Consider the following 14,569-nt stretch of genomic DNA (forward strand, 5'->3'; position numbering starts at 1 on the left):
GGAGCCCTCGGTGGGGGCCGTCCCTGCCGCACCCTCAACCCTTCAAGAGACACCTCCACCCTGACATCAAGTCCTGACATGAAAGGCATCTCTCACCTCTCCCAGGGGGCCTGGTTGGGAACCCAGGCTTCCCCCAGTTTCCTTCACAGACCCCTGGAAGCTTCTTGGGGCCCAGGGGGCAGGGACTCCAGCTAGACTAGGGCTGAGTGGCTGAGCTGGGTCCTTCTTCCTTCCCTGGCCAGGAGAACGGTCAGGGAGGCCCAGGGCTGGGCCAGACTTTCATGCTTGATTCCCAGTGGCCCAGGGGAGCAGAGGTAGAGGGAGTGCAGCTGGACTGGACCCCTCCTCTGCTTGCTCCCCACTCCTGGCCGCTCCCACCCCCACTCGGGGCTTTAATGGGAGGAGATGTGGCTGGGATCTCCTACCCGCTCCCCCCAGGAGGTCTGATGGAGAATTGGCAAGGGATACAAAGCAAGGAAGCATCCTTAATCCTGTTTGTCTCCCTCCGCCTGCCCCCCTCCCCCAGCTGACTCCAGAAGGGCTATTGAGAGAGAGGAAGCAAGGCTATAAAGTTAGGCAGGATCCTTCATCCTCTTAGACCTGCCCCTGGCTGGCCCGAATTCCATGGGGCATGGGGCGGGGTGGGAGGCGAGGTGCCAGAGGCCAGGCTGGGCCCACCAGGCCGTGGGAGGCTCAGCAGAACAGCTGGGGGTCGCGCAGGGCCGTGGGTGGCGCGAGTGGGGACTTGCTTTAGCTGGCAAGCTAATCTCATCTCGTTGCTGCAGCCTGCACAAGCCGGCCTGCATGCTAAGTGGCCGGAGGAGACAGCAGCCTCGGGCCTCAGGACAGGCCCGGGAGAGGGGACCGGACACCGTGCGCACCCAGGCGAATCCAGAGGCCAGCCCTGACTTGGACGAGGAGCCACGCTGGCTCCCTAGGACAACGTGTCCTATGCTGTCAGAGCTTCCTCCCTGTGGGGGGACCCGCCCGAAGCTTGGGAGCACCAGGGTCATCCAGCTCCTCTCTCAATTCTCCGTCCTCACTCCACGTAGCCCTCCTCCTTTGGGGTCCCAGGCGTGGGGTTCCTGCAGATCCGTGAGCGTGTGCCCCTGGGCAGGAGACATCTGGAGAGCGAGCTGGTCCTGCTTTCCAGGGAATTGTGAGGGAGAGAGGAGTGGGGAGGGGCTGGGGAAGCCCTGGAAGGGAGGAGGAGGGGGAGGGAGACTTGAGCCTCAGGGCCCTGCTCCGTCACCCCACTGATCTGCACCTCCAGCGGCTTATTTGGAGGGAGGACCAGTGAGTTTCAGAAAGGACACGGGGCTGCTAAAAGATGACTGTGGCCAGAGCTCTTGTGAAAGGCTCCACATCCATCTTTAGCTCAGATGGAGAGGGAAAGAAGCCGCAGGGATGTGGGGCTTGGGTTGGTGTCAGACTGGGATTCAGGGTCTCCTGACTGCAACCCACACTCCTGGCCCTGGCTGCCACCCCTTAGGCTACCAGCACCCTCAGCCCCCTGAGAGAATCCTGGAATTGCACAGGTAGCTCCAGCCTTTGGGCAAAGATCTGTGGCTCCTACATGGTGTACCGACTGCATCTCAGCAAGAGGTGGAGGGCTGTTGATGAACACAAACCCCAATGCTCACAGTCTTGGCGTCTGGGGGCCCTTTATGGAGTGCTCTGTGACTCAGTTTCCCCATGTGCACCCAAGGGGCTGCTGATGAAACAAGATGATGCATGTCTTGTGTCCAGTGTAAAGGAAACCCTGTTATGACTTTTCAGCATCACACCCCGCACCCGGGAGACACCCTGCAAAATACTCAAAGCACCACAATGCTCCATCATTGGAGTTTGATGGACCTTAAGAAAATGGCTCTGCCCTTCCCTTGCTGTGTGGCTGTGGGCAAATATCTTTACCTCTCTGAACCTCAGATTCTGCATCTGTAAAGAGGGACAAGATCGCTTACTTGACAGGAATGTTGCAAGGAGCTGAATAAGAACATAAAGATAAACGTGAATCAGCAATAAATATAAATATAGACAGCGTCCGGTACGCCACAGGTGCTCAAAATACCTGTTCCCTCCTGTAGAAGCCCTGTGTCCAACACTAACTCTCACGGGGTACACGGATTGGGGTAAAGGCCTACCCAGGACCCAGGGCTGGAACAAAGGTCTCTGACACTGTGGGGAGAACACGGGAGATGAAATCTCTGGCCCTCACTTTTGCCACCTGTAAAAAGAGAGGGCTGGATTGATCTCTGGTTTCCAGCTTGGCTCTGTGCTCTCAGGGCCCACAGTTGGGGTCAATGTCAAGCCCATAGGTCTCCAGGCCCATCTTTTCTAATTCACCCAGACCACCTTCCTTTCAGTCATTGGGGGTCCACAGAAGACTCTCTTTGAAAGAGTTTCAGGGACTGCTAAGTCTCAGGTATGTGAAAGCCCCTGACTTGTTTATGTTCAAAGGTCCTGGCAGCTCAGGACATCCGGGGACGGAGATGCCTCTCCACACCCCTGCCCATGAAGACCCTCCTCACCCCTGCCTGGGTCACGGTTGGCTCACCTGCCCGGCAGGGGGTGACTGGACAGGAGAAGTGACCCCACCCCATCCCCAGCCAGCTGGAGCCCGAGGCCTTGGGTGCCGGCTCCGTTGGCAGTTAAAGTCCCCTTGGTTGTCTAATTTAATCACAGCTGTGTGCACAGTGACTCTATAAATAATTTTTAGTGCGACGTAACCATTATTTCACTAATTGCTTCACGTGCACCCCTGGCCTGTGCGATAAATTAAAGTTTGCTGAGCCAGCATCTTTGGCCGACGCTACTTTGGAGCTTGGGAAGTACAGCCCAACAACTGGGCTTTCCCACCCAGCCTCAACCCAGCACCCTAAGGGGAGGGTGCAGTTCCCACGAAGGGGACCAGGGTGGAAGGAGTGAAGAGGAACGAGGAGGAAGAGGCTAATAAGCGTTGCCATGTACAGTTGCACAGGTTGTAACCTACACAAGGATAGCTGGCCAAGGAAGCAAGTTGGGGCTAAAATTCAGTCCATGCAATGCTTTATCCATCCATGTGCCCTCACGTGGAATTCTGTGGATCCAGGAGAAGGAGGCACCTTTCTGTAATCTGTACAAAGGCACTGCATGGACAAGTAGACCTAAATAACACCCACCCCAGCAGGCTGTCAGGGCCGCCCCTGTCAGAGGGGAAGCGAAGTGGCACATGCCCTAAGGACGCCTCTCATATGCATGGAGACCTGGATTGTAGGTCTGATGCTGAGTGACCTTGGGCAAGTCACGTCCCCTCTCCTGGGTTATAATGTTTCCACAGTTTACCAAGTGCTACTCGCATCTAAGGCTTGGCTTCAAACCCAAGTAACTGGCTCTAGACACTGTGCTCTTTCCGCTGCCCTGTTCCGAATTCCCAAGTTAGTAGGTGTGGCTTGAAAAAAAACTGTTCACGTGGTTAAGCACGTTTGGGAAGCCTCGTGTTAAACAGGGTTCTTTTCTGCAGGACTTTCCAGGGTGTAGTGCGTGCCAAAGCAGTGTGACTCTCAGAGAGGGTGGGAGATGTGTAGCTTTTCTGAACGCATCTGGCTATGGAAACCTTTATTTTAGGACTCTTGTTCAGGCTGGGATCCTGGTGCCAGTCTCTGGGCTTTGATTTACGTATTTATTTTTGGCCATGCTGCGCAGCTTGCAGGATCTTAGTTCCCCGACCAAGGATCGAACCTGCACTGGAAGCAGGACCACCAGGGAATTCCCAGTATCTGGGCTTATTAACGAGTGGATTTCATCCCTGAGGGCAGAGAAGTCTTCTATTCCTGGCCTGCTCACTGCCCAAGGTGGGCACACAAAGCCATGACTCTGAACTCAGGGTGCATCCCGATCTGCGTCTCTGAGCAGAACTGGGTCTTCCCTGTGATTGGTGCAGCCTCGGAAAAGGTCTCTGTGTCCTGAGCCACCAGGCTCCAAGTTCCTCGAGGGCGGAAGTCGTGTCTGCCCATTTACTGCCTTATTGCTGGAGCTTAGCTCAGGGACTGTCTGTTGAGTGGATGAATACCTAAGCGGCTGATCTGAAAAGAGACGGGAGTTGAGATGCCTGGCTTCGTGTCCATCCCGGAATCTCACCGGCTGTGTGACATTTGAGCAGATTGCTTCCCTGAGTCCATCGCCGCTTGAGCTCTTGTGTCCCCGTTTGTCAAATGTGGATCAAACTCTCAGTCCTGTTCATCCTGAGGTGCTGAAGTGAGGCTCCAATGAAATGATGGATGGGAAAGAGTGCTTTCGGAAGTGTAGACCTCTTGAGAAAAAAGCAGGGGATTATTACCACTGTCTATCTCATCCTCACCCGGCACAGGGCTGGGGCTGCGATCACGTATTCAGCGGCTCTGCCGATTGAGCGCTTACCTCCACACAGCCTCTGCGTCCAGTAATCCTCACCGCACCATGAGAGGAAGGTACCATCCTTGTTTTCTGAATGAGAAAACTGAGGTTCAGAGAGGTGATGCGCCTTACCCAAAGTCACACAGCTGGATTTGAACCCAGATCTGTTTGACTCCAGAACTTGCTTTTTCTCTCCACTACTGACTTGTTTCCTCTGGTAACCTTCTGGCATCCTCCCCACCCCCCTTTATGGGCAGGGTGATAAAGTGGATTGTTAAGGAATACTAGCAGTAGAGGGGTTGACAGTGACAAAGGCAGCCGTTTGCTATCTGTTGCGCACCTGGCATTGAGCTGGCTGCTTTAGATCCATCACTTTCCCCATTGAATCCTCACCCCACCCCATTCCGAGATGTGGAGAGGGAGGTGTGGGGCCTTTATGGGACCTGTTCAACTGTGTGCGATTAAGGAACAAGAGGCCGAAGGCCGGCTGATTCCAGAAGTTTGGTCTTTCCCTGGATTTTCAGGTTGCTGTAAAATCCCTGGTTCTGAATAGCCAGCCACGGTCTGGGAGGGGTGACCCTTCAACAGCTTGAGCCCAGGGTCTGACACACCAGGACCCCGGCCCCGCAGTGACTGCCTTGGGACCTCTTCTCACCCGCCCACCCCCGTGCCTGCCTCCTCAGCCCCGTGGGCCCTTTCCCGTTGTCTGGCACATCTTTATTGCCCGGGAAACACTGAGAAACCATGGCTTCTCCGGGGTTCCTGTTTAACATCCGGGGTGGGGGTGGGGGACGGCAGGAGGAGGCAGGAAGGCAGGGGGTGAAGTGGCTGCCGACATCCACGAATGATGCTAAGTGGTTGATGCCCAAGCCCCCCTCAGAAAGCTGCATCTGGAAGGCGGCCTCGGCCATCTCTCACCTCCCCAGTCATCTCAACTGTCAGCCTAGCTGCCATGGGACAGTGATCTCTCCGAGGCCCATCCTCCCTCCCAGGGTGAGTCCATCACTGCCGGTCACAGCCATGCTCCTGAACGTGGCATTCAAGGCCCCCCAGATCTGCCTCCAGCCTCCCTGTCTCTCCAGCCTCATCCCTTGCTTGTTCATTTATTTAAAAATATATACTTATTGATTACTTACGTGCCTGGCAGTGTTCTAGGTTCTGAAGATACAGCAGAGAACAGAAGAGATAAAATCCCTGCCCTCCTGGGCGGAACTGACAGTAAGCAAGTTAACAGATAAATGTGTAATGTCAGGCAGAGAAAGGGGCTTTCAAGAAAACCAAAACCAAAACCAACCAGACTCCTCCGAGGGAGCTACAGACAGAATACGGGGCGGGGGGGGGTCAGTGAAATCAAAGGGCAAAAATGTACATTTTTATTTCACTAAATTCACTGAAATATAGCATTTCTCCTCAACTGAAAGTGCTGGCAACACACTGTGTAGTATTGGCAATGCCTGTGACTGTCACCAGCAGAAATCAGATCTTTCCTATTACATTACAGTGGTTGCAGACGTTTCAAAATATCATTGACACTCATCACTGCCTCAAATTCGTGGGAGTTAATAGAGGTGCTGCTAGATCTTGTTATCTAATGCGTTAATACAGATGCACCTATAGTGCCGTATCACACATTTGTTTTGTAAATATTTTGAAAACAGCATTTCAATATAATCAGCTTCCTTTGTAATTCTACGTATCTTCTATGTATTTAAAAACATTATTCTGGGAAGGGGTCCATAGGCTTCTCCAGAGGCCCAGGGGTCCATGGCCCCAAATGGGTTAAGTCCTGGAGTAGAGAGTGATGGCGAGGAGAAGGGGGGTAGGTAGAAGAGGAGTGCGGCTGGGGGGGACGGTCTCTGGGGTGGTGATATTTGAGTGGCAACCTGAAGGAGGCAGAGAAGCTGCCACGGGAAGGTTCGGAGTGAAATTCACTCCGGGCCTCGGGGGCAAGAGAAGGGCTCCGCAGTGGGAGGGGGTGTGGATGGAGCAAAGTGACTGATGGTGGGAGAGGACGGAGAGGGCAGGGGCCATGTCAAGGAAGGCCGTGAGGGCCTGGGTGAGGACCTGGGGTTTCATTCCAAGTCAGGCTGCTGCTGGGAGTTAAGCAGGGAGCCATGCATTGATTTATGGATGCAGGGGTCACTGTGGATGCTGGGCAGGCAACGGAGCGCTGAGCATGGGGTCAGAGAGGGAGTGGGGAGACCAGGGGCCAGGCTGCTGCAGTCCCCCAGGTGATGACGGTGGCCAGGACCAGGGGCAGGAGAAGTGGGACTATTCGGAGATATTTGAGGCGAGAGTCCACAGGATGCAGGTCGAATGTGCCATGAGCATTCATGCCTCTGTGCTTTAGTTTATGCTCTTTTCTGGGATGTGCCTTCCTGCTGTGTCCATTCCCAGGGCCCAGAGTCTCCACCCTGGGCAGGGGTGGCAGGGGCTGTGAGTTGCCTACTCTATCCAGCTCCCTCTTCTTCCTTGCTAACAGATCCCCAATATTATCTGGGGGAGTAACATGCCCATCTTAAAAGCCACACATCCCAGCCTCCTTTGCTGCTAAGGGTTGCCGTGGACATATGATTAGAAGTCATTTGGTGGGGCCTCCAGGAACAGGCTTCCTATAGGAGATGGAAGCATCCTTTTGCCCCTCTTCTTCCTCCCTGTAACTTGGATATGATGGTTGGAGCCCCCTCCCCCAACAGTTTTGAGACCACGAGAGAAAGGTCAAGGACATCACAGTGACCTCAACTCTGGTATCCTTGAGGGCTGAACCCCTATAAACTTCTCATCACGAGGAAAAGAAAACCTTTATGGACTCAAGCCATTGTAGTTGGATCTCTGTTATTAGCAGTCGAATAAGACTCCTACCTGATACAAGCACAATCCAACTGCCTATTAAATGTCTCCTTCTGAAGAACACGGACCCCTCAGACTGAACGTGTCTGATGCTGGGCCTCCATCTTTCTCTCAAGGAACTCCCTGTTGGGGAACCCAGACATCTGGGTGAAAAGGGAACCAACAGTACAAGAGCGGCACCCATCCATCCACCCAACCATCCATCCATCCATCCATCCATCCATCCATCCATCCAACCATCCATCCACCTAACCATCCATCTATCCATCCAACCATCCATCCATCACCTGTTTGTGTGTTCATCTATCAGATAAACTTTTATCAAGCATCTACCATATACTGGGCCCTGTGCTAGACACAGGAGCTAGAGATGTGACTAATATATTTTATTTGATGCCCATCTGCTTCTATATGAGTGGAATATCCCTGGAAGGATACATCAGAAGCTGGAAACCATGGCTGTCCCCATAAAAGGAGACTGCGCAGCAGGAGACATGGGTATTCATTCCTTTTAAACTTTGAATTTTGCATCATGTGTATGTATTCGCTACGTAAACATGTTTTAATTAAAAATATATGTACATCTCATCTGGATTTTCAGAATTTGCCTTGCTCCTGAAAGGATTTGTGGCAGCTTACAAGAATACACAGAGATGAATAGATGCGGCTCTGCTGTCAGGGAGCTGACAGTCTCGTGGGGAAGAGAGACGAGTAAACAATTCTGAAACAGTGTCGCGAGAAGGGTAGAGGGGCACGGGGTGCCACTTACACCGTCTCCAAGGATCCCGGCGGCTGCACTCAGCCATGGCCCCTGAGCAATGACCTGGCACAAGGTTACCTTTGTCTCGCCCCTGGTTGGGCTTGAGGACCAAGATGCCCACCTCTGGATTATATGGCCAGGACTCCCCCCACCCCCACCCCGATCAAGTTTAGGCACTTCTGTGAGCTGACCCCTAAGTCACGGAGCCACACTTGTGTCCATATCCCAGGTCGGGTGCCGGAAAGGCAGCCCATGGTGGGGCAGCAGGGATTCTCCTTGCCGGCCTGTTGCTTGTGTGTTTATTCCACGAGCCCCTGGGCCCGGGGGTGAACGCACAGAGTATGGAGGGAACTTGCCTCCAGGATCCTGATGTCCAGCATGGCCAGGACCCCTCCCACAGCCCCGGACCTGGAAGTGGGGCTGGGGGCTGAGGGAGGACAGGAGCTGGGATTGCACGGCCAGCTGGGCCAGGGGAGAGATTGAGAGAGAGAGACCAGTCTGGACGCTTGGAGAACTCGGGTCTTTTCAGAGCAACCCTCTGACATAGAGCAAGAAAAACTTTCAACAATAAGGTGGTTCTCTCCCCCCCACCCCCGGCTGTTGCCCAGGTAACGCCAGAGTGCTCAACAAGTGTTTAGTTTTTTAAGAAACCAAATCTCGCTCCCTTTGGTCAGCTACCGCCAGGAAGATGAAGAGGCGGCGAAGGCGCCCCTCGCGGCCCATTGTGTGGGAACCCGGGTCAGCCGCCTGCAGCAGTGACATTTAAATCTGATGCTACATATTATAGATGAACCTGGAGCCGTACTCCTCAATCCCCACCCCAGACTCTTTGCCCATGTGTGGCTCTAGCAGTTTGGGGGAGGGGGAGGTCACAGCAGAGAAGCCGACCTTCACCTGCGAGGCAGTTCACAGCTGGCATGGGTTTTGGGAAGGCCATCTGTCCCCAACCCTCTGCATCACCTGTCCCAGGAAAACCCCCGTCAGGCCAGGGACCATCACATCCACAGGGGCAGTGTTTCACCCCCAGAGGCTCTCTGAAAATCCCTGCCTTTGAGTGGCCTTGGCGGAGAGCACCAGAAGCTCACCTGTTTCATATCTTCCTGCTTGACGGCAGATGGACACCCATCATCTCCAGGGTGCCTCCAACAACCCGGGGCGGGGGAGGTTTTTTGTTATCCCAGGTGCACAGAGTTCTCAAAGAAGGCTACGAGGTGTCACGCACTTTCAAACAGAAATCCTTATGACCACGCAAGGAGGTAGGTGCTACCAGCAGCCATTGTGCCCGAAGTGGAAACTGAGGCTGCAGGGGCCGATGTGACAGCTAGCAGGTATGGCAGGGTTTGGACCCAGTGCTCCAGTGTCTCAGCCCAGACTGCCTTGGTGAGGCTCTGTATTGCATGCAGGGACAGAAGGGCACATCTTTCCCGGCTCCTGGGACCTGGCCAATGTGCTTTTCTGGAGAAGAGATTGGCTTTTCTGGAGAAGAGATTGGCTCCCCGTTTTGCCTCCATGGAAGGAAGGTGATGAGCTTTGGCAACGTGAAGTTCTGGGTCAAGAGCCCTTGAACAAGCCAAAGCGTGGATTTAAAACCTCACTTTGCTCATCTGTATAATGGCAGCGCAGCTGTGAAGAAGACAGTAATAGCAGCGACCCCTAGAGAGAACTTACTATGTGTTCAGCAGGGTTCTAAGTACTTTACATCTATTACTTCAGGTAACCATCACAATTACTCCAGACGTAGGGAGTATTATATCTCCATTTTCACGTGCAGAAATGGAGACCCAGCGAGGCGGAGTCACTGTCCCAAAGACAGAGCTGAACATTAGAATGAGTCAACATAGACCAGGGGGACAGGCCCTGGCACATAGTAGGTTCAAAGCAGGTGCTGGCTTTCGTTTCCCAAGAAGATAAAGAGGGGTTTCTGTCGCCAGGGAAACAAAACATGGGAGAAAGTTAAATTTAGAAAAGCCAAACCAGGTTAGAACAAGCCCCTTATGCAGCTCAGCTGCAAATTCAGGACGGGAAATTGGCTTCAGCCACAACAAAAACCTCGCCCAGGAAGCCTGACACTGGTGAAATGAGAAAGGCTGCGTGGGGGAGGGAGGCTTGCGGCTCAGAGACGGGAGTGTCTGAGACGGGCTCCTCTCCGCCTGGGAGTCCCACACCTGGGACAGGTGGCCCTGCCCTGGACGCGAGTCCCTGGGGGCCGCGCTGAGTCCCCAGCAGTGACAAGGAATGCAGGCTGATGACAACTGCCACGGTGCGGGCGGGATCACATCTCCCAGCTGGTCCTTCGCCACACCCTCCTTGAGCCCTTTCTCTCGGAGGAAACCAGAGGATGTTCATCTGCCCCTTCTCACCTCCACCGGAGAAGGTCCCTGTCCCCTACTCGCCCCCCCAGCCCCCCATTATTTAGCATTGCTAAATGGAGAGCCAGGAGATGCAGCGACCGGAGTGGGTAACGAACTCCCGCTGGCTTCTATCACGAGATCACTGCCTTAACTTACAAGGCCTGAGTGAGGCTCATTTCCCCAGTGTGCATTGAATAATTAACTATTAATAAAAGCATTACTGAGTTAACCACGGGGGCATGTTTGATTCATGGGGTAGACCTAGAACGGGATGGAGGCTCTGGCTCAGTGGGGATTCCTCCCAGAGCAAAACATGGCCAGGGGGATGCTGCATCCCCCTCCACCCCACCATCCCCCGCCAGACCCTTGGTCCCCTGCCCCCACTAACCAGAGGGGCTGAATCCCAGGAGGCAGGTGAGACTGGGTGCATTCCAACCGGAGGGCTGCAGAGCAGAGAAGTGGAAAACAGGGCACTGGGAGGTGTGAGTCTGCAGAGAGGGCTCCTGGCTGCGCTTGGGAGCCAGGGAGGTGAGTGACCTTGGGCAAGTCACCTGGCCCCTGGAGCCCATTTCTCCTCTGGAAAGTGGGGCGGCTGGCAACACTGACCTCTCAGGGATGGACTGCAGGAGCAAAGAAGGATGGGAAAGGAGGTGGTAGATAACCAGATGCTCTTCACTTGTGTGGGATTATCTTTAGGACCTCCCCCTCCCCCCACCTGGAGACTGGGGCAATTGTTAAGTGTTAGTCGGGGGAGGGGAGATACCTGCTTGTTTAAGAAGCGATTCCCATTAGGATACCTCCTTGGAACCTGTGGGCTTTTCAAAGGAGAAAAGGTCCGCTACCCCTCCTCTTACCCAAGTGCACCTGTGGCCAGCCACGGTGAACTAATCCCTACGGTGCTGAAACACACCATCCCCATGTTCGCTCATACCTGGGTCTTTGCATCTGCTCTTGCCCCTGTCTGGTATGCCTATCTCCTTTCGTCTGCCTGGCCAGTCCTATTCAGTCTTCAAGTCTCACTTCAAACGGGTCAGCTGCCCCTGGGAATCTTTGCTCTCCTCCTGCCCCAGGCAGAACTGGTTGCTCCCTTCTCTCTGCCTCCCATGCATTCTTCTATGTGGCATCCATCCATCCACCCATCCATCCACCCACTCATATTCACTGAGCACCAATTGTGTGCATCTCTGATCATGTTTTGAAGTTTTGGACAAGTCTGGCTTTCCCTAGACTAGTGGTTCGTAATCTTTTGGGGGTCAAGGAACCCTCCCCCAGTAAAATGATATATTTTTGGAAGTGCCAGATGCCATCTGGAAGTGCCAGATGCTGCTTCCCTCTTCAGGGATCCCTGGTCGTCGCTGAAGCCAGACTGTGGACCCTATGTGTGCTGGATGCTGTGATGGGCTGTTCAGATCGCCCCACTGGGTATGAGAGACTTACTACCCCAGCGTGGCTGGAAGGCAGCCCTCAGCTGTCAGCCCTCTTTGGAGATTGTCTTGATTGGAAGAAAACATGCCTCCTTCCAGGGTAGGCCCAATTCTAAGACAGATCAATGTGGAAGGTGTTTTTCCCAAGACCATATTCTAAACCACATCTTACACTTTAATCTTTACCTCTGAGTATATTTCCCAGGGGACCCACTAGATTTAAAAGCCCTGCAAAAGTTCCTTGAGGACAGCAACAGCACCTTAAGGCCTACTGTATCTCCAGCAGCTCTCACTGGGCAGGGCGTGTTGTAGATGCTCCAGAAACATTTACTGAATGCATTTTCTCCTGCTTCTCTGTTCTGTCCCTCTGTTGTCCCCCCAGGAGAGTTCTCATCAGACATCCAGGAGAAAAAGATGAACCCTTTGGCAGGATGCCAGCAGGACCAGGGCTGTGGGCCCGTTTCTGGGTACCTAACCATGGGAACAGAGGTCAAGCTAACTGGTTACTACAGAGCAAGGTCAAAGGGGCCTGGCTGATGTCAGTGCTGTGTGGTTAGGGTGGAGGCTCAAGGGGATGCCTGGGAGGCTGGAGGCTGGCAGGGATGGGTGGTGGTGAGGGACAGCCTTTTCTTGTAGAGCAAATCATTTAGAAGTTAGACTGGTCCCCAGAACCCAGAAAAACCCTCACTTTAGTTTCCACTATTGGAAACTCCTTCATGAAACAAATTACGTATGAAGTGTCCACCGTCCCAGGCATTGCAGCAGGGATGGTGACCTCAAAAGGCCAGGACAATGCTTGCTCCTCTCACTTGCTTTGTCTCCCAGGCAAGTTACCTCACCTCCCCATTGCTGGCTGACATTTGCTGAATGGTTATTACTATGTGCCCGGTACGTGCTAACTGCTTTATATACATGATTTCACTTCATCTTCACAACAGCTTCATTAGGAGATATATATATATATATATATATATATATATATAGAGAGAGAGAGAGAGAGAGAGAGAGAGAGAGAGAGAGAGAGAGAGTCATTCCATCTTTATAAAAAAGGACACAGGTTCAGGGGGGTCAGCGACATGCCCAAGACGCACAGCTCACCTCAAGGCCAAGGGGAGATGCGAACCCAGGTCTAGTGGAGTGCTGAGGCTGTGTTCTTAGGCACTATTGTGCTTAATGTCTCCGAGCTTCGTTTCCACAGCTATGAAAGAGGTACAAGCAATTCCTACGGCACTGGGTTGTTAGCGGTTACATAACCGATGTGAGAGGCCCAGGAGGTGCCTGGTGAACGTCCACTCTGTTCTCTCCATTTCCTTCGTCCCCTGCGCCTCAGCGCTTCCCTGGGCTGGAAGGAATGATGGCCCCATTCGCCGTCTCTCCAAGGACAAATGTCTCTATCCCAGGTCTGCTGGTGTCTGGCACACAGCCGGCGCTCACTGAATGCTGTCGACACAAATGGATGATGTGGGAGTCCCCACCCTCAGCTCTCTGGACTGCAAGGTGGGGATCCCACTCGGTCCGTCACTAGTCCCTGATGCAGCAGGCTGGGGCAAGTACCACGAAGACAATTCTCTTGGTGCCACGTAACTGCTCTCCAGCCACTGGAATGTTGAGGTTTTTCTCAGCAGAACTGAGCAGAAACAGATGGAGGTGGTCCCCTGAGCCCTCCTGACAGAGGAGGTACCAGAATTAGGATGAAGGTATTCTAGGTCCAGCCTGATGTCTCAACTTTCTCCCACGGGCAAACCCCAGCTCGTTCTCACCCCCACCACGCCCCCCGACTGCAGACATGCTCATATACTGGGGGCATTAACCTTCCTTCCACTGGAGGCCCCTGGGAGAGGCGGTGGGCATGTAAGCACTTAAAACTCAAACCTGGAGGTCAGCACCTCCTCCCCCCCTCCCTCCTCAGCAGAAGCCCTGGAGCTGGAGGCTTCGTGGGGACAGATGCCACAGCCTTGGAGAGACAAGTCACATCCTCAGCTTCCTTCAACCTGTGCAAGCACCGAGTTGCCATGGTGACACTGCAGCCCTGAGATGCAATGGCTGCAGACAGCATGGGTGCTTCCAGGGCTCAAAGCTGAGGGTGACGCTGTCTGGCCCTGGAGGCCAGGCGATTGGGCGGGCTGGGTGGGGGAGGAGGAGAGGGAGCCCTCCTCCAGGCTTGACTGGTAATTGCTGCTAAGTGAGGGGCTGTCATTGAACCCAACATGCAGGTAGTGGGGGCCCCCCCGCTCTGCACCCTATAATTACTGCACCAGACAACAACACCTTGCTCCCTGTGCGAGGAGAGGGAGATGGAGGGGAGAGCAGACAGGAAGCTCTCATCCACCTGAGCCAGCGGGGCTCTGGCAGCCTCTCCCCACCGCCAGAGCATCCTGCATCCCAAGCAGCCTCTCTGGCAGAGGCAGGGAGGACCCCGGCTCCTTCCGCCTGCTGGCTCTCCCCAGGTCATCCGGTGTAGAACGCAAGCTTGCTTTAATCCTAGCCTCTGAGCTTGCAGCATCCAAGGGGGGCAGAGGTGCAGGAACCAGGTAAGACACCGCCTCAGGGGAGCCCTGGGTGTCACACCTCCATTTGCAGAAGTCTGCATTGTGAAGCTGAATTGGTAGCAGGAGACCTTGGTTCTAATTCCTCCTGGGCCAGAGGCTCTGGAGACCTCAGGCTAGTCACTGCGCCCTCCTGGGCCTCAGTTTCCCTAGCTGTAAGACGGAGAGTGGGACTCAGTCATTCCTAAGGACTCCTCCACAGCAGGGGCTGGCAAACTCCAGCCGACAAGCTGAACCCTGGTTTTATAAGCAAGCTTCCACTGG

The sequence above is a fragment of the Phocoena phocoena genome, chromosome 15 (genome assembly GCF_963924675.1).
Source record: "Phocoena phocoena chromosome 15, mPhoPho1.1, whole genome shotgun sequence".
In the NCBI taxonomy this organism is placed as follows: Eukaryota; Metazoa; Chordata; class Mammalia; order Artiodactyla; family Phocoenidae; genus Phocoena; species Phocoena phocoena.